This window comes from Erinaceus europaeus, chromosome 19, assembly GCF_950295315.1.
Source record: "Erinaceus europaeus chromosome 19, mEriEur2.1, whole genome shotgun sequence".
Taxonomy (NCBI): domain Eukaryota; kingdom Metazoa; phylum Chordata; class Mammalia; order Eulipotyphla; family Erinaceidae; genus Erinaceus; species Erinaceus europaeus.
In genome coordinates, this window is record NC_080180.1 from 51,045,284 (window position 1) to 51,063,678 (window position 18,395).

General features: G+C 52.1%; 1 long non-coding RNA gene across 1 annotated transcript; it reads left to right on the plus strand.

The window, feature by feature from the left end:
* Positions 1 to 910: 910 nt before the first annotated feature.
* On the plus strand, positions 911 to 14,658 carry LOC132534749 (uncharacterized). Its single transcript, XR_009546457.1, has 3 exons — positions 911 to 1,021; positions 12,917 to 13,330; positions 13,513 to 14,658. It is a non-coding gene; the product is annotated as an uncharacterized LOC132534749 (long non-coding RNA).
* The last annotated feature ends 3,737 nt before the right edge of the window (positions 14,659 to 18,395 follow it).

Below are 18,395 nucleotides of genomic sequence, written 5' to 3' on the forward strand. Positions count from 1 at the left end.
TCTATGGTGCCCCCATAGAGCCAGCACCAGAGGTGCCCAGAGTCCCTTTTCATCCAGCCTGTTCTCTTATGTCTTTGCAGGTTCTCTGCTCCCCACCCCAAACGCCCTGGAGCACATCTGTGACCCCACCGGTTGGACCCCATGGGGTTGGAGCCTCAGCATGCCCCACCATCAGTCAAGGGTAGAAGCTGTTCCAGCAACATCCACGAGACAAGCCAGCTTGCTCTTCTCTTTGCTTCCTCTCCCACTTCTGAGACTCTGATGCATAGATACACCACAGGACCGCCCTCCTCCATGAAGAGGGAAAGAAAAAACTGGGGGTGGTGGGGGGAGGGAGGAGAGATGAAGGGTCTAGGGGGATGAGTGAGGGGAACAGGGTGAGGCTGCCAGAGAAACAGGATACTTATCCCAGATATTTGGGACACTAGGAAAAAAAATGACTCGTCACTCCAAAATCTGTGTCACTCATCTGAAATTCAAATGAGACTGAATGATTTAGACATTTTTTGCTAAACCTGGAACCCTACCAGTAAGTCCCTCTCTGCTTTAAGAAGAAGTCCCCTCCTTCCTGCCATCCCCAGGACCCTGGATTCAGCTGACATTTATTTTGGGGCCTGCACCTGGTTGCGTCAATGCTATTCCATTGAAGCCAAGTTGGAAGGATTGAGTCGGGCTCCCTCTTCTCCATATGCTACTCTGGACTATTTTATGATGCAACAGGAATGGTTGGTTTCCCTTCCTGCAGCGGGCTAAGGTTTTCCTGGGGATACTATTTGCTAGGGCAGTCATAAGCAGGACCACAGGGAAGGTGACTCCAGGCAACATGATGTAAGGTTTTGTGGTAGAGGCTGGGGTCTGAGATGAAGATGCCTGTCTGTCCTCAGGGTTGCTTCCCTCTGTGGCCTGTGAGGAACAGTGCAGTCCAGGTCTTCCCTCAGCAGTTGGTGTCTCTTGGTGATCTTCAGTGTTCGTCGGTCGAGGAAGGGAAGCCTCATTCTGTGCTCTACCTTCAACTCCACAGGTCTGTTCTCTTGCTGTCTGTGTGATGCCTGTCACTCAGCCTCCCCTAAGACCTCATACTAATTTAGGACCTCTGTAAAGGCCCAGTTTCCAAACAAGGTCTCGTTCTGAGGTACTGGGAGTTACAACTCTATTGTATTTTCAATTGGTTTTTAATTCTGGTGGGTGGGGGTGGGGGTGGGGTGGACAATTCAAGCCATAGCAATGTGCCTTCCTCCACTAGGAAAATAAGTGAACAAGGAATGTCCTAATCCCACTCACTGACCTGCTTTCTTCACTGGCTCTGGGCTGATGATGATTCAAGGCTTTGCAGTCGGGGAAGATAAACTGCTTGTGGCTGTCCACTCCGAGTTCCAGGAGATTGCATTTCTGTGTGAGGCTGGCCCCAGCTCAGGCTGTGAAGGCCTTTTTCCATTACGCTAAGAGCTGGTGATGATAGCCACCATTAATATTCAGCCCTTTGGCCTCCACCCTCTCCTGTTCCCTCAGCTCCTGGTGCCGCACTGTGACCCTCCCTGAGGTAACCTCAGGTCAAGCATCCCCAGAAGGCTTTTGCTGGTTCCTGGCCTGTAGCAGGGGAGCTGGGGAGTCCAGACTCAGAGATGTTCTAGGCTGGAGTGGGAGGGAGGAAGGCCTTCCAAGCAGACCTGCAGCCCTCCCCCTTCCATGACTTCCCTCCTCCATGCAGATGTGGGGAGCAAAGATAAAAGTCCCTGTCAGCTGGGCCTCAATTCTTGGTTATTTACAAAGAAAGGCTGTTGTTTACTGCAGTGAGCTGGAGCTGTCTTGCCTGCCTGCTCTCCTGGGTGCCATCCCTTACTGAGAGGAAAAGAGATGTACCTTCGTGCTGCGGTTTTGGGGGTGGCAATCTCCATCACCAGGGAGTATGCTCTTTGGAAGGCTGCCAGGAAATATGGTTCTAAGCAGTTGACTTATTTGAGCAAGGGTGCCACTGGGCCAGGCTGAGAACTGGTGTGAGTCTGCTGGGGGAGCCATAGTGGAGCATTACAGGCAGGGACTTCAACCACAGAAATGGGTTTCTTCATTGTTCTAGAGACTGGGCACTGAGATGAAGGTATGGTGGGGGGCCTCCCGAGGCCTTTCTGTGCTGGGCTCATGGGGAACTAACTGTCTTTAAGGTGTCCTCATGGCTTGTCCTATTCTGAGTGACTGTGACCTAATTACCACTGTTGTTAAAATTTCGGAGGCTCTGGCCGGGCGGGTCTAGCTTCACGGGCGGGTAACAGAGACGCGGAGACAACGGCTGGGCAGGGAAGCTGTATTTCTTTATTCGGGAACAACGATTCACAAACTAAGACAAACTAATCACCAAACAGAACTCTGCTGTCTCTTTGCGGCGGCACAAGCACTCTCTCTCTTACTCTGGAACTCTGCCACTCTCCAACTCTGGCACTCTGGAACTCTCGTACTTGAGAGCCCTCTGAAACTCTGGCACACTGGAACTCTCTCTTACTCTGTAACCCTGAAACTCTCGAACTCGAACTCTCGTACTCAGGAACTCTGGCACTCTCCAACTCAGGAACCCTCTCCTGGGGTTCCTTGGGGCGGGGCCAAGCAGGCCCGCGAAATTAACAGGACTGATCCAATTCTCTTGGGGGGGGGGGGCTAGAACAAACCAATGTAAAGCATAAGACAATTCCCCCTTTTCTTTTTAACTAAATGACTATAGTATCAAGGGTGTGGGGTGAACAGAAACATATATAACAAAAACCAGCATGTTGCCAAGGGAAGGCCTGAAGGGGCCATATCTGAAAAAAAAAACATTTCTTGCCTCTGGGGGGCTACTTGCCTGGACGGGCATTAGCATGGGGGCGGGGAACAGCCTAGAGTCCCACAGGCAGCTGGCTGCAACTTACTTACTATGAAACAAAACTTGTTATTAGCATATCTACTGCACTATCCAACATTTCTAATAGAGAAGGAATTTGAGACTTTTACATATCAACAACGTCTTTTAACCTTTTGTTACACCCATTCAAGATGGAGACACACCCTAGGTGTGGGCCTGAGAGGAAACCTCAGGCATGAGAATAATTAGCATAGCCATTGTGCGATCTACCATTTCTAATAGAGAAGGTAGTGTTTTACATATCAACAAGTCTATTTAACCTTTTGTTTAGATCAACTTAGTTAAAATATATTGATTGTTAACTAAATTTTACCTCAGACTTTAAATGTAAGTTAATTTTTATCTTTATGAGGATTATATTGAAAACCTTTTTCATTTAACTTTGACTAGTAAGAATTTAGCCTTAAAGCTACTGTTTACCGAACTTTAAACATACACATAAACATGGTCATTAATACACAAGGAGAGAAACCTTTGTTACGAAGACATGTCATTTTAAACACGAATTTAAGTCTGTACTGTCTTAGTTGTTGGGGGGGGGGGGTTCACCATCCGGAGGTGGCTTCCCGTGCAGCTCCATTCCCGAGCAGCTCCACTTCTAGGAATTGCAGGTTGCGATCTCTGCACAAGTCTCTGCGTACTCCAGCTTGTCTGCCTTCAGACCGGACCGGCGGCTGGAGATCTCGTGTGCCCAGTTTTGGCAGGGAGCCCGGGGGTCCGGGAGGCCCGGGATGGTTCCAGAATTCATAGAAAGAGGGCAGGCAGGCCATCTTTGTAGAAGGCGTGAGCCTAGGTGCCCAGGGGTGGCGGCCATGATAGAACGCCGCGGCCCTGCCCCATGGCCCTGCCATGTCTGCTGCCCTGTTCGCAGTGGCCGAGCAGTGTGGAGGGATCACGCGTCCAGTGCCCTGCGCCACGCGGTGGAGAGCCGGCTCCTGTGGGCTGGCCTCAGGCTCTTGCATGTTGGCCTCAGGCTCCAGCATGTTGGCATCGGGCTCCAGCATGTTGGCATCGGGCTCCAGCATGTTGGCATCGGGCTCTAGCGTGCTGGCATCGGGCTCTTGCATGGTGGCGTAGGCCTCCTGCGGGCTGCGGGGCTGCGGGGTTGCTGGCGCGGTGCGCAGGGTTGTCTGGGTGCAGCAGGCTGGCTGGCTGTTTGACCAGGTGGAAACAGCAGCTCCGCGCCTTGCCTCCCGCCCGCTGGCTCTTCCCGCTGGCTGTTCTGAGTTCGCCCGAGCGAGTGGAAACCACAGAGTGGTCCAGAGATAAATGTTCCAGAAACAGCAAAACAGTCTTGTGAAGAAAGAGCAGAGGCCTTTGGAGATCTCTTCACAAGCAGAAGAGAAGGCCATAGTGCATAGGTAGCCAAATTGTCTTTACTTATCTGAGAGATGCGCAGGTCAGGTCCACGTGGGCGCCATTTGTTGTTAAAATTTCTGGACGGCTCCAGCTGGCTGGGCTAGCTTCACGGTGGTGAACAGAGACGCGGAGACAACGGCTGGGCAGGGAAGCTGTATTTCTTTATTCAGGAACAACGATTCACAAACTAAGACAAACTAATCACCAAACAGAACTCGGCTGTCTCTTTGCGTTGGCGCAAGCACTCTCTCTTTTCTCTGGACCTCAGGAACCCTCTCCCTTACTCTCGAACTCAGAAACTCTCGCACTCTCGCACTCTCGAACTCCGGAACTCAGGAACTCAGGAACTCTCGGACTCAGGAACCCTCTCTCTGGGTTCCTTTGGGTGGGGCCAAGCAGGCCCGCGAAATTAACAGGACTGATCCAATTCTCTTGGGGGGGGGGGCTAGAACAAACCAATGTAAAGCGTAAGACATACCACTTTCTCATATAAGGACACCCATCATGACGGCACAGAACCATTTGAGGGGCCCCATTTAACCAGAATCGCCTCTGAATATTGTCTGAATATAGAGTCTGGGTCTTCAATTGTGGATCTGATTGAGAAGGGAAAGGAGACATAATTCAACCTATAGTGGGGTCTCTCTCTTTCTCTGAGACTCAGGGAGACTTGGAGCTCCTGATGTTGTGTAAGCTACTTTTTCTAGCTTTTTTTTTACTTGGAGCTCTGGTTTGATGCTGACCTTGCGTAAGCTACTTTGGGGAATGGACAGGGGGACACTGAGGGCACTGCACATGGGAGGGGATGGCCAGGGGCCACATAGTGACTAAGATGTTGCAGGAACTGTGCTGCCAAGGGGACACCCACAAGAGGCCTGGAGAAGCATTTTGCCTGCCAGCATTACTGTTAAGAGGCAGGAGAGCCAAGAGGGCAAATGGCAGGAGTTGACCTCAGTGACTTTTCTTGAGAGGGCAGGAGACAGCTCCCCTGGTTTTTGTGCCTTAACATGTACGAGGCTGAGGTTCGAAGCCTGCCACCACGTGAGAGCACCACAGCAGGAGAGACGGTGTCCACAGATGACAAAGCTGTGCTGTAAAGTCTCCCCCACCTCTGTGTCTCTGCCTCTCTCAATATATATTTTAGTAAAAAGAATAAGAAGTTGGCCTGGGAGTAGTAGAACCACATATATAAGAGACCACAGTGCTGAAAAAATAAAGGTAGGAAGAGGACTGTTGAGCTGCGCCATGGAGAAGAAAGATAGGAGATCCAGAGCGAAGAGGGAACACAAATCTTTATTTGTTCTCAGAGTTGGGTGACAAAGAAGCTTGGGCCATGTGGAGGTAGCAAAAATGGCCGCCTCACGCCAGAGGACGAGGTCAAGAGACAAGTCAATGACAAGCAGGCCCTGGAGTGGCTCAGTGGGTGACATGTCTCACTGTGTGTGAGGCTCTGGGCCCAAGCGCTGGCACCACATGGGAGCACCAGGTCTGCACCACAGGTATTGCATGGAAGGTGGAGCAGTGCTGTGGGGTCCCCTCTCCCTTACCTATCTGCCCACCTGTCCCTCCCTCCCTCTCCCTGACCTATCTGCCCACCTGTCCCTCCCTCCCTCTCCCTGACCTATCTGCCTACCTGTCTCTCCCTCCCTCTCCCTGACCTATCTGCCCACCTGTCTCTCCCTCCCTCTCCCTGACCTATCTGCCCACCTGTCCCTCCCTCCCTCTCCCTTACCTATCTGCCCACCTGTCCCTCCCTCCCTCTCCCTGACCTATCTGCCCACCTGTCCCTCCCTCCCTCTCCCTGACCTATCTGCCTACCTGTCTCTCCCTCCCTCTCCCTGACCTATCTGCCCACCTGTCTCTCCCTCCCTCTCCCTGACCTATCTGCCCACCTGTCCCTCCCTCCCTCTCCCTTACCTATCTGCCCACCTGTCCCTCCCTCCCTCTCCCTGACCTATCTGCCCACCTGTCCCTCCCTCCCTCTCCCTGACCTATCTGCCCACCTGTCCCTCCCTCCCTCTCCCTGACCTATCTGCCCACCTGTCCCTCCCTCCCTCTCCCTGACCTATCTGCCCACCTGTCTCTCCCTCCCTCTCCCTGACCTATCTGCCCACCTGTCTCTCCCTCCCTCTCCCTGACCTATCTGCCCACCTGTCTCTCCCTCCCTCTCCCTGACCTATCTGCCCACCTGTCCCTCCCTCCCTCTCCCTGACCTATCTGCCCACCTGTCCCTCCCTCCCTCTCCATGACCTATCTGCCCACCTGTCCCTCCCTCCCTCTCCCTGACCTATCTGCCCACCTGTCCCTCCCTCCCTCTCCCTGACCTATCTGCCCACCTGTCTCTCCCTCCCTCTCCCTGACCTATCTGCCCACCTGTCTCTCCCTCCCTCTCCCTGACCTATCTGCCCACCTGTCCCTCCCTCCCTCTCCCTGACCTATCTGCCCACCTGTCCCTCCCTCCCTCTCCCTGACCTATCTGCCCACCTGTCTCTCCCTCCCTCTCCCTGACCTATCTGCCCACCTGTCTCTCCCTCCCTCTCCCTGACCTATCTGCCCACCTGTCCCTCCCTCCCTCTCCCTTACCTATCTGCCCACCTGTCCCTCCCTCCCTCTCCCTGACCTATCTGCCCAGCTGTCCCTCCCTCCCTCTCCCTGACCTATCTGCCCACCTGTCCCTCCCTCCCTCTCCCTGACCTATCTGCTCACCTGTCCCTCCCTCCCTCTCCCTGACCTATCTGCCCACCTGTCTCTCCCTCCCTCTCCCTGACCTATCTGCCCACCTGTCCCTCCCTCCCTCTCCCTGACCTATCTGCCCACCTGTCTCTCCCTTCCTCTCCCTGACCTATCTGCCCACCTGTCCCTCCCTCCCTCTCCCTGACCTATCTGCCCATCTGTCCCTCCCTCCCTCTCCCTGACCTATCTGCCCACCTGTCCCTCCCTCCCTCTCCCTGACCTATCTGCCCAGCTGTCCCTCCCTCCCTCTCCCTGATCTATCTGCCCACCTGTCCCTCCCTCCCTCTCCATGACCTATCTGCCCACCTGTCTCTCCCTCCCTCTCCCTGACCTATCTGCCCACCTGTCTCTCCCTCCCTCTCCCTGACCTATCTGCCCACCTGTCCCTCCATCCCTCTCCCTGACCTATCTGCCCACCTGTCCCTCCCTCCCTCTCCCTGATCTATCTGCCCACCTGTCCCTCCCTCCCTCTCCCTGACCTATCTGCCCACCTGTCTCTCCCTCCCTCTCCCTGACCTATCTGCCCACCTGTCTCTCCCTCCCTCTCCCTGACCTATCTGCCTCCATCCCTCTCCCTGACCTATCTGCCCAGCTGTCCCTCCCTCCCTCTCCCTGACCTATCTGCCCAGCTGTCCCTCCCTCCCTCTCCCTGACCTATCTGCCCAGCTGTCCCTCCCTCCCTCTCCCTGACCTATCTGCCCACCTGTCTCTCCCTCCCTCTCTCTGACCTATCTGCCCACCTGTCTCTCCCTCCCTCTCCCTGACCTATCTGCCCACCTGTCCCTCCCTCCCTCTCCCTGACCTATCTGCCCACCTGTCCCTCCCTCCCTCTCCCTGACCTATCTGCCCACCTGTCCCTCCCTCCCTCTCCCTGATCTATCTGCCCACCTGTCCCTCCCTCCCTCCCTCTCCCTGATCTATCTGCCCACCTGTCCCTCCCTCCCTCCCTCTCCCTGACCTATCTGCCCACCTGCCCCTCCCTCCCTCTCCCTGACCTATCTGCCCACCTGTCTCTCCCTCCCTCTCCCTGACCTATCTGCCCACCTGTCCCTCCCTCCCTCTCCATGACCTATCTGCCCACCTGTCTCTCCCTCACTCTCCCTGACCTATCTGCTCACCTATCTCTCCCTCTCTCTCCATATCTGCCCACCTATCTCTCCCTCCCTTCCTCTATCTGCCCACCTGTCATTCCCTCACCTCTTAAAATGTAGAATGAAAACTGGCTTCAAACAAACCCTGTGACAAACATCTACCACATAAAATGTCCTTGCTTGAATAAAGATGAGTGGGGCTAGGCCAACTCTGTTCTGTCTTTCTGCCACTGTTGCCTGGAGGGCTGTCCCTTTCTTTGTCTGGTGGGAAGCTGCAGTACCCTCTCTAGATTTTCTTCTGTCTGCGGTGCCTCCCTGGCCTTTGGCTGCTCCCCCACTACCCCCAAATGGAGGCCCTGCCCTCTGCTCATACCTGATGGTTACTGGGCCTTAAAAAGGCCGAGTGAGCAGATTCCTGGCGTGGCTGGGCTTATTTGTGTCTGCTCCATGGCTTGTGCTGGTAGCAAATATTCCCTCATACAGTGATGCCCCCATCATTCTCTCTTGGTCTTCTGCTGCCTTGTCTATAGACCAAGCGGCCTGGATTGAATGATGACCATGCTCTCTTTCCACTCTTGCTCTGTGAGGGGCTGTGAAAATCAAAACTCCTTGGGGTAGGGAGCCCACAGTGCTCACCCTGAGGCCTCCTCCCCACTCACCCAAGAACTTGGAGATGGAAAATTTAATTCCCCTCTGAGAAAATAATTATATACCCAGCTGACACCAGATCAAAGGAGCTGTATTCAGTTCTCCAAAGGACAGACCAGAGCAGCAAGAGTGACAGCACCAGGGTCCCTGAGACAGAAGGACTGGGTGTCAGGATGGGCTGAAGCACCACGGACAGCAGAAGAGAGAGACTGGGGACAGAAGATTTGGCTGAGATAAGGCTGGGGGGGGGGCAGTGTCCACACACTGAGGACTCTGAACTCTCTTTTAGGCTATCCCTGAGCAGGGATAAGTCATAGCCTTAACAGCGCCTACAACACTGGCACCAACCAAACAGGAAGGATTTCAAGAATGGCTGGGAGAGGGGTCTTATATTTTAACAACTCAGATGTTCAAATCATCTACCTCATGCTTCTCTGATCCCACCTCAACAAGCACCTCTTGATCCAGCTGTTTCCCCTAAAGCTTCTACCTTGCAGGGGGCAGGGCCTCACAGGGCTGGGAGGACTGTGCCTTCAAGGTAGACAGAGGACAGACTCCCTGTTTCCCCAGTCTCTCAGATGCCTGAGGGAGGACACGGAGTGTGTGACTTCTCCCCCATAAGAGAACTCCACACTCAGAGTCAATAGTCTCAGGGAAACAAGCAAACTTGCCGCACAGCAATGTTCCTGGGACATAGTAGCCAGACACCCCTCTCTCAAACTTGGACTTAACCTACTTTAGTGTTTGTAGAATCTCTGGTTGATTTCCACAGCATGTGAAAATTCAGCATGAAGCCTTCGTGTGTGTGTGTGTGTGTGTGTGTGTGTGTGTGTTGAGGTAAGCACATATGCCTGTCAGGCATCTCTGCCTGGAGTCGGGAGGTTATAGGTATTTCATAAGATGGACGGTTATTTAGTTATGAGCGAGAGAGCCAGAGAACCACGCTGGAATATGCACTGTCAGGGGTCTAACTGGGGACCTCATGCTTTCAAGTCTGGTGCTCTAACCACTGAGCACCTCCATGGTCGTCTAAACAATTCTTAATGCCTTATCCTGCAACCCCCTCCACCGGCTCTTCCTATACAGTGCAGGCCAGAAACCTCAAGCCACCTTCAGCTTCTCTCTTCTCACATTCCAGCTTCCATCTAGAGAATATATTCTGATCGTACCAAACCAGGGCCTCAGACCCGGACCCCGGTCCCAGCCACCACCCCATCCCTAGGATTGCTGGGAAAGCCTTGCAAGAGGTCTCCCGCTTCCAGTCCTGCTTCTGTGTGTACAAGCTCTTTGTTTAAAAGTGTAGAAGGGTGGTCCCAGAGCTGGCACAGCAGTTATGGTGCTGGACTTGTAGGCTTGGGCTCCCATGTTCCATCTCTGGCATCTCACTTGCCAGAGCGATGCTCTAGTTCTCTCGCTCATTCAGAAATAAATAAAGTCCCTCTTTTTTCTTTTCAGATGTGGAGGGATCAGAGTTTCCCCTGTTCAAAGTGCTCCCGGATCCTCAGAGTGAAACTCCAGTGCCCGGCCGGGGTCTCCAGGCCCTCCGCCATCTGGTTCCCGGGTCCGTGCGGTCTCAGCCTCCTGTGTTTTCCTCCTCTTGGCTGCAGACACACTGGGCTGATTGTTGTCCTGGAGCCTCGGAGCCCCTTCGCTGCTTTGCATTCCCTGCTGGTCCTCCTCAGAGTCCCTGCTCCTCTTGACTGCATCCCGTGCCAATCAAGTCTTTGCCCAAAAAGGCCTTGGAGGAGCCTGTCTTTACCACCAATTTACAAAGCCTGACTCCTCCTTCCCCCCAGCTGCTTGTTTACCCCACACCCCACACACAGAATGGGTGCTGCACCCCCACTTCAAAATCCAGAGGTTCTCACCACCTTGGTCACTGCCAGAAACTCATATCTGAAACTCTTTGAGGCCTCACTGGTCCCAGGAAAGGGTTCACCCACAGTGATGCCCCTCCCAGAAAGCAGCCTATCGCCCCAACTACTCACCAAAGTGTACAGATGCCCAATAACTTGGTCTACAGTTTGCTGGGGAGCTCAACCCCAGGTTTCTGCAAAAAGCACTGGGTGGGGGCCAGATGGTGCCACACCCAACTGAGTGTACATGTTACCATGCACAAGGACCCAGGTTCAAGCTTCTGTCCCCTACCTGCAGGGGGAATGTTTCATGAGCAGTAAAGCAGGGCTGCAAGTGTCTCCCTCTTCCTCTTTCCTTCTAACTCTCTCCCTCTTCTCTCAATTTTTCTCTGTCCTATAAAATATAAGAAAGAAAAAAGAAAAAGGGAACTGGGTGGTAGCGCACTGGGTTAAGTGCACATAGTACTAAGTGCAAGGACTTGTGTAAGGATCCTGGTCCAAGCCCCCGGCTCCCTACTTGTGTGTGTGTGTGTGGGGGGGGGTCCTCTTCACAAGCAGTGAAGCAGACCTGCATCTTTCTCTCCCTCTCTCTATCTCCCCCTCCTCTCTCAATTTCTCCCTGTCCTATCCAATAAGAAATGAAAAAAAAAAAAAAGGCCTCCAGGAGCAGTGGATTCATAGTGCAGGCACTGAGCTCCAGCAATAACCCTCCAGGAGCAGTGGATTCATAGTGCAGGCACTGAGCCCCAGCAATAACCCTGAAAGCAAAGTAAAAAAGCAAACCAAAAAAAAAAAAAATTAAAAAGAAAAGAAAAAAATGGCCACCAGGAACAGTGGATTGGTAGTGCATGCACTGACCAGAGATAACCCTAGTGTCAATAAAATGAATGAATAAAATAAAATAAAGCCTGGGTGAGGCTTCCCTACAAGAGCACTGTAGTTCAATTTCCCTCAGGAATTCTCAGTCTCTGAAAGTCTCTGTCTCAGAGTCCACTTATGGGAGAACTCAACCTGTGGGCCTCACCCTTTAATTAAGAGCGTTTTCTCATGTTGGTTGAGAAACCACAGTTAGGTGGTGGTATAGCAACTGGGTTAGAGCTTGAGCCATCAAAGCAAACAGTTTGGCAGGTGCTGGTTCCTGGCTTAAAAGCTGCAGCCCAGAGGAGGTGGCCTCTGGCTTTGGGGCCCCCCCAGGGAAAGAAGGAGACCACGTACATAGACACAGACAAAGGCCGCTTACCCTCCACTCAGGTCTGCTTTATGTGAATGAGGTTTACAGCCAGTGTAGCTCTGATTAGTGGAACACTATCAAATGGGATTGGCTGAATTTCAATCTCAAGTGGTCTTGGTCTGACGTGTGTGTGTGTGTGTGTGTGTGTGTGTGTGTGTGTGTGTGTGTGTGTGTGTGTGTGTGTGTTGCTTTTTACTTCTTATCTTAGTGACAGACTCCTAGGGGGTGCTCAAACATGCTGGATGTTCAGTTAGACTTGTCTGGGCCCTGACTCTCAATCACCTCCTGATTCTGTTTGGTTTCTACCTAGACTCAAGATGGCTCCATTGGTCAAGTGGGAAAGCTCAGCTGGTAGAGCACAGGACTTGCATACCTAAGGCTCCAGGTTCCATTCCCAGTACTACATGTAGCAGAGCAGTGTGTACGCCTCTCTCTCTCTGTCTTTCATATGAAACCCTCCCCCAATCTCACATGGAATAAATAAAAAGAAAATCTTTAAAGTATTATTGGGGGTCAGGCAGTGGCACACCAGGTTAAACACACACAGTACAAAGTGTAAGGACCCATGCCAGGATCCTGATTCAAGTCCCAGGGGGATCCTTTCCAGGGGGATTGCTTCACAAGCAGTGAAGCAGGTCTGCAGGTGTCTCTCTCTCTCTGTCCCTCTCTATCTTCCCCTCTTCTCTCAATTTCTCTCTGTCTTATCCAATTAAAAAAAGGGGGGAGGCCACCAGGAGCAGTGGATTTATAATGTAGGCATTGAACCCCAGTGGTAACACTGGAGGCAACAACAAGAAAAGTATTCTTTAAGAGTGCTTTAGAAAAACAAGATGGCTCTAAGGCTGCATTTCTTTTTTAAAATATCTATATTATTTGTCACTAAGACATAAGCTTGATGAGGGCAGGGGTGCTGTGTGCCTTTTTTTCACCTGTTTCCTATCTCTAGGTGCATGGCACAGTGCCTGATGTACAGCAGGAGCTCAATAAGCACTGAGTGGGTGAATGTAGAAAACCCCAGTATATGTAAATCAGTACATGAAACTGCTTTCTTGAAACTGGAGGGTATAGGGTGGGAACACAGGAATGATCTTCCCTCTTTCTCCCACAGGCTCAAGTGCCAGCCCTCAGTGCCTTAGGCTGATTCTGGAGTCAGGAAATCATGACTCATGGCCAGACTGACTTGGATGACCTTCACAGTGACTACTCAAGAAGGGACTTGGTCTTACAAGTGTTTCAGGCCATTCTGGGGGGAGAGGAACAGAACTGGCCCATCGCCTTGAAATCCTCAGAATCTGGAGAAGGGCTTATGGAAGTGAATGTCTCGGGAGATTTGAGACAAGAGAGATGACCTGAGGCTTCGGGGCCCCAAGACAGGTGGCACCGCCTCTGATGACACTGACTGGAGGGAAGATAGTATGGGGCCTGCCCTGAAGTTGGTCCTGCTGGCCCTCAGGGAGCCCCACTGAGTTCTGGGAGAAGCTGTGAGCCCTGGTTTCAACTCATGTTCTCCTGAACTCTCGTGGTAAGTCTCCTCTAGCTCCAGTGTTAGAATTCCCTGGAATGTCCGTTGTGTCACTTCTACAAGGACAGAAGGCCATGGCTGGGCCAAAGAAGGTGGCAGGGATGTTCTTGGCACATCCTCATTGCCTGTCTGCTCTCTCCCCAGTGGTGCCCACAGCTGATTTTGCCTTTCTCCCTGTTCAGGTGCATTTTGATGGAAACATCGCCAGGAGCATGTGAGCAGACTTAGTTAATTCCCCCTGAAACTGCTCCAGAAACTTGGCCAGGTATGCTGCTGGAGCCCTGCCCAGTGGAGTCCCCAGTCCCAAAGGGGGTCAGTGAGCTCTACTCTCACCCACCCCAGGAAAGAGGCATTGGGGGGGGGGAGGGGAACGCCTCCGCCAGATCTAGCAGTTACAGTAGTTACAGCTTGGATGCTCCTGCCTCCAGACGCAGCTGGAAGGAGGCCTGCTGCTGGGTCTCCAGGAAGAGTTCCAGGTCCATCTGCCCAGTTTTCCTCCCCTGAAGCCCCTTCACAAAACCCAGAGGAAAGCTACCTGCTGTCAACCCAGCAAATGGCCAACAGGCTCACAACATCTGGACACAGCCTCTGAGGACACGGGGTCCCGCCACCCCGGCAGGCTAGTGCTGGCCTGCATACAGAATGAAGGACAGAGTTCAAGAGGGACTGAGTCCAACAGGGGCCGTCTGTGACTTGCAGCCCAGCAGAGACCATGCATCTATCCTCAGCTTCCATGAGGCCCGACAGCAAACGCCTCTAAGTCACTCAAAGGCCCTCACCTAGCAGCGACTGAACCCAAGTAATTGCAACTGATAAGAGAACATCTTCACAGAAAAGCAGTCTTGCCTGTAGCTACCTTACTTGGAAACAGTCTCCTCACAGTGCTGGGACAGAAAACCACTCCTAGCCCACCACAGCCAGTGGAGTAGCTCTCGGCCCAGCACATACTTAGCTGGGGGACTTAGCAGCATGAACAAATCCTCCCACCTTTCATTATTAAAATAAAAAAAATGGGTCAGGTGGTGGGGCATCCAGCTGCACAATTACCGTGTGCATGGACATGGGCTGAGACCCACTCCCTACCTGCAGGGAGGACACTTCATGAGCAATGAAGCAGGTCTGCGGGTGTCTATCTTTCTCCCTCTCTATTTCCCCCTCCTCTCCCAACTCCTCTCTGTTCTCAAATGAAAATAAGAAAGAAAAAAAAAATGGGGGGAGGTGGGTGGGTAATAGGCACCAGGAACAATGGATTTGTAGTGAGTGCCAGCACCAAGCCCCAGTGCTAGCCTTGGTGGCAATAAAAGAAATAATTATTTCAAAAATAAAATATAGGGGAGTCGGGTAGTAGCGCAGCAGGTTAAGTGCAGGTGGTGCAAAGCGCAAGGACCAGCATAAGGATCCTGGTTCCAGACCCCGGCTCCCCACCAGGGGAGTTGCTTCAGATGGTGAAACAAGTCTGCAGGTGTCTATCTTTCCCCCTCTCTGTCTTCTCCTCCTCTCTCCATTTCTCTCTGTGATATCCTACAATAACGACAATAATAACTACAACAATAAAACAACAAGGGCAACAAAAGGGAATAAATAAATATTAAAAAATAATAATAATAAAATACTGAAGCTGGGTGGCAGTGCATCCAGTAGAGGACACTTGTTATTATGCACAAGGACACCTGTTTGAGCCCCTGGTCCCCACCTGCAGGGGAGAAGAAGCTTCATGAGCAGTGAAGCAAGGTTATAGGTGTCTCTTTCTATCTCTCTGCCTTCACACTCTCTTTTCAAAAATTTTTTTATTTATTTTATTCAGAGAGAGAGAGAGAGAGACAGAGACAGACCAAAATACTGTCAACTCTGGCTTATGGTGTGGTTGGGGATTAAACCTGGGACCTCAGAGCCTCAGGCATGAAAGTCATTTGCATAACCATAATGCTGTCTCCCCACTACCCTCCCCCCTCAATTTCTGTCTCTCTCTCTCTCTTCCTCCCTCCATCCCTCCACATATATTTATGGAGATCCACTGTGGGGCTGGTGCTCTGTGAGCTAGAATAGCATCAACACAGAAAGTGTGACCCTTCTAGGGGTCTGTAGTGCTTCAGGCTGGGGCTGTGTCCCCACACTACTCAGTCAGTGAAGTCAGGACAGGTAAGGAGCTTGCGTCCTCTCTGTTCTCCCCTCAACAAGCCCTTTGTGCTGTTGCTGATAACCATGATCATTTGGCCTATGCAGCTGCAGTCTGGAGGGTCTACCAACAGGGGGCACTAGAGGGAGGCTGGAAGGCAGGAGAAGGGAGCTTCTAATTGGGTGCTTCTGTCCAGCCACAGGCTGTCCTTGTAGCAATGGTGCACCCAGTAGGTTGGTTTTCCACCTCTTCCAGACTGGGAAGCCCTTCTGAGACCACAGTCCCGTCCAGTGACACCCCTCCTCAAAGATCTGAGCCCCACCTCCCTGGGGGCCATCCTCCAACCTTCTATGTGACCATAATCCCAACTTGCTTTAGTTCCTCCAAAGGGAGTAGTGGCTGCTTCCAAAAATTTGCTACTGTCATGATAAGTTAGTCTTCCCTTCCCCCCAATTTTCTAGTAACAATTCTTTATATCTAGTTAATAAGTTTTCATATTAAAAAAAACCCTCTGGCCAATAAACTGGGGTGCGGTTCTCGTCCACTGACTGGGTGCTGCCTTATGTATGACGTCACAAGCTCAGATGCAGGCCCTGCTCTTCCAGTGTCTCCCCCAAACCTGTCTTGGGATGCAGATCCGTGGGCGGAAGGAGTCCGCTCTGCTCCCTCAGGAATTCCTGGCTCCCCCTTCATATGAGAGAAGGAAGACGGTATCTAGGGATGGGGGGGGCTCCGAGTCCAGGGGTCACTGGTTGTTGTTTATAATATCCGACTGCAGCACAAGCTCTGTCCCCACCTTTCCAGAAGTACCTGTCTGCACCTAGTCAGCGCCCACGCTGCCTTCCTGCCGGTGGAGCCTGGGCTTAGGGTCCTGGAGGGCTCTTGGTCTGGGAGCACAGCAGCCCCTTTCCCCAAGCACAGGGGACAAGTCATGATTGGCCGATGGCAGCCTGGCCTCCTTCCTTCCTTTGTCAGTGATAGCATGGGACTCTTCATGGCTAATGAGACCAGAAAGGAGGCAGAGAGACAAAGAACTTACTGTGGGCAAGTTATACCCTATCCCCGTCTGTCCAGCTTGGAGCTTCGGCTGCCATTTTGGGAGCATGATTCAATACTGTGGAGGGCGGAAAGCCAACAGCAAAGGACAACAGCACAAAGAATTAGGAAGATCTGGGAGTCTTCCTGGCACTGCATTAGTCTGACTCTTCTTTCCATGTTTCTTGTATGAGAATGACTCAGTGTTTTCATCGCTTAGGACACTACTAGCAGTAATCCTGTATCCTGCTGTTTACAAATTACAGTGTTCCCATCTGAACTGACTTGGTGCCCATACTGCCAGTTCAACCTCCTCAAACCTGCCCGATGGGCGGCCCCCAGGAAAGGCTGTCCCTGACCTGACAACAGCTGTGGCCATGAGCACTCGCTCTCTCGTTCTCTAACACACACACACACACACACACACACACACACACACACACACACACACACACAGAGAGAGAGAGAGAGAGAGAGAGAGAGTTTTCTGAGGCTGGACTCCAGCACAGCCCCCGGAGCAGGAGGGCATATAAATGAAAGGCCTTGTGTTTTACAGGCTAGTCAATATTTATTCAGCCCCAACAGAGTAGTGGAATGAAAGCAACAGAGAGACTATAAAATGTCTTCTGTACTGAAGCTTGAAATCGCGCTGGGGCAGAGGGTCTGCTCTGTGCTCCCACTGCAAAACAGTCCCCAGCACCACAGAGCTTTGGGGCACTTGGTATGGAGAGAGACTTGGTGCAGCCTGGGAACTAAAGACAGAGCTTCCTGCAGCCCTGCCCTGCAGTCTTGGGGGTGAAGTGGGGAGGCTTATCTCAAACACAGATGATCCCTGCATCTCTGAGGCACTCTTCTCTCTCCACTGAGAGGATCGCATAGGGGAGCCTCTGGCTTTAAGGGGGCAGTCACAGGGTTGTTCTAAAATCCTTTGGTAAGGTGCCCATGTGTCTGCTGAAGGTCATCTCCCATATATTGTCAAGAAAACAACAATCTGCTTCTCTTTTTGGATTAGCTGTCAGAAAATTTAGAACCACACTAAATGCCAAGTGTTAGAATCTGTTTTACTCAGGTGTCTGAAACCATATATTTCTTTTTTTGTTTCTTTTTAAAGATTTATTATGAGGAGAAGGGGAGAAGAGAGGGCAAGAGAGGAAAAGAGAGGAGAGGAGAGGAGAGGAGAGGAGAGGAGAGGAGGGACCAAAGTACCACTAAGTCTGGCATAGGTAGTGCATGGGATTGAACCCATGACCTCTGGAGCTTCAGGCATGTAAACTGGTGCTATAGCTCCCCAGCTGGAAATCATCTCTTTTGCTTTCTTGTAGACAAGGCACACACACACACACACACACACACACACACACACACACACACACACACTCTCACACTTTTCCTGGCTAGGTAACACTGCCTTTGCTGTGTTGATTTCTGCACTGCTGGGTGCCCCGGCCTCCCCATGTCTCACCCCACTCCCCTAGTCTTCACATGCCATCCACTGTTTTCTTAGGGCAGGCTAGATGACTCTCCTCTCTACTCAAAACTTTGAAAGCCCTCCTGGACTCCTGAATCAGGTGCTCACTGTGGCCCCTGATATTTTAAGCCTCCCCTCCGTCAAGCTTTGGGAATTATCCTGAGCTCTCCCACTGCATGTAGTGCTCAGAAGAAATGCTTCTCCAGGTTCCATCTCTGTGGCACGCCTGTCTGCTGGTCACTCTCTTCCTGTGAGGCCTTTCCTTGTCATCCTGGGAATAATCTGATTAGATCCGCAGATCCACCAAGGCTCAGTGCAGATGCCTCTGAGTCCTTCAGTCTCTGCCTCTCTCTCCTGCCTTCCCCACCGAGAGAGCTCTCCCTCCTAATTTATGCTCTGTGCACTAGAATCTCTGGAACTTTCTGCTCTCTGTACCTTTTCTTGTT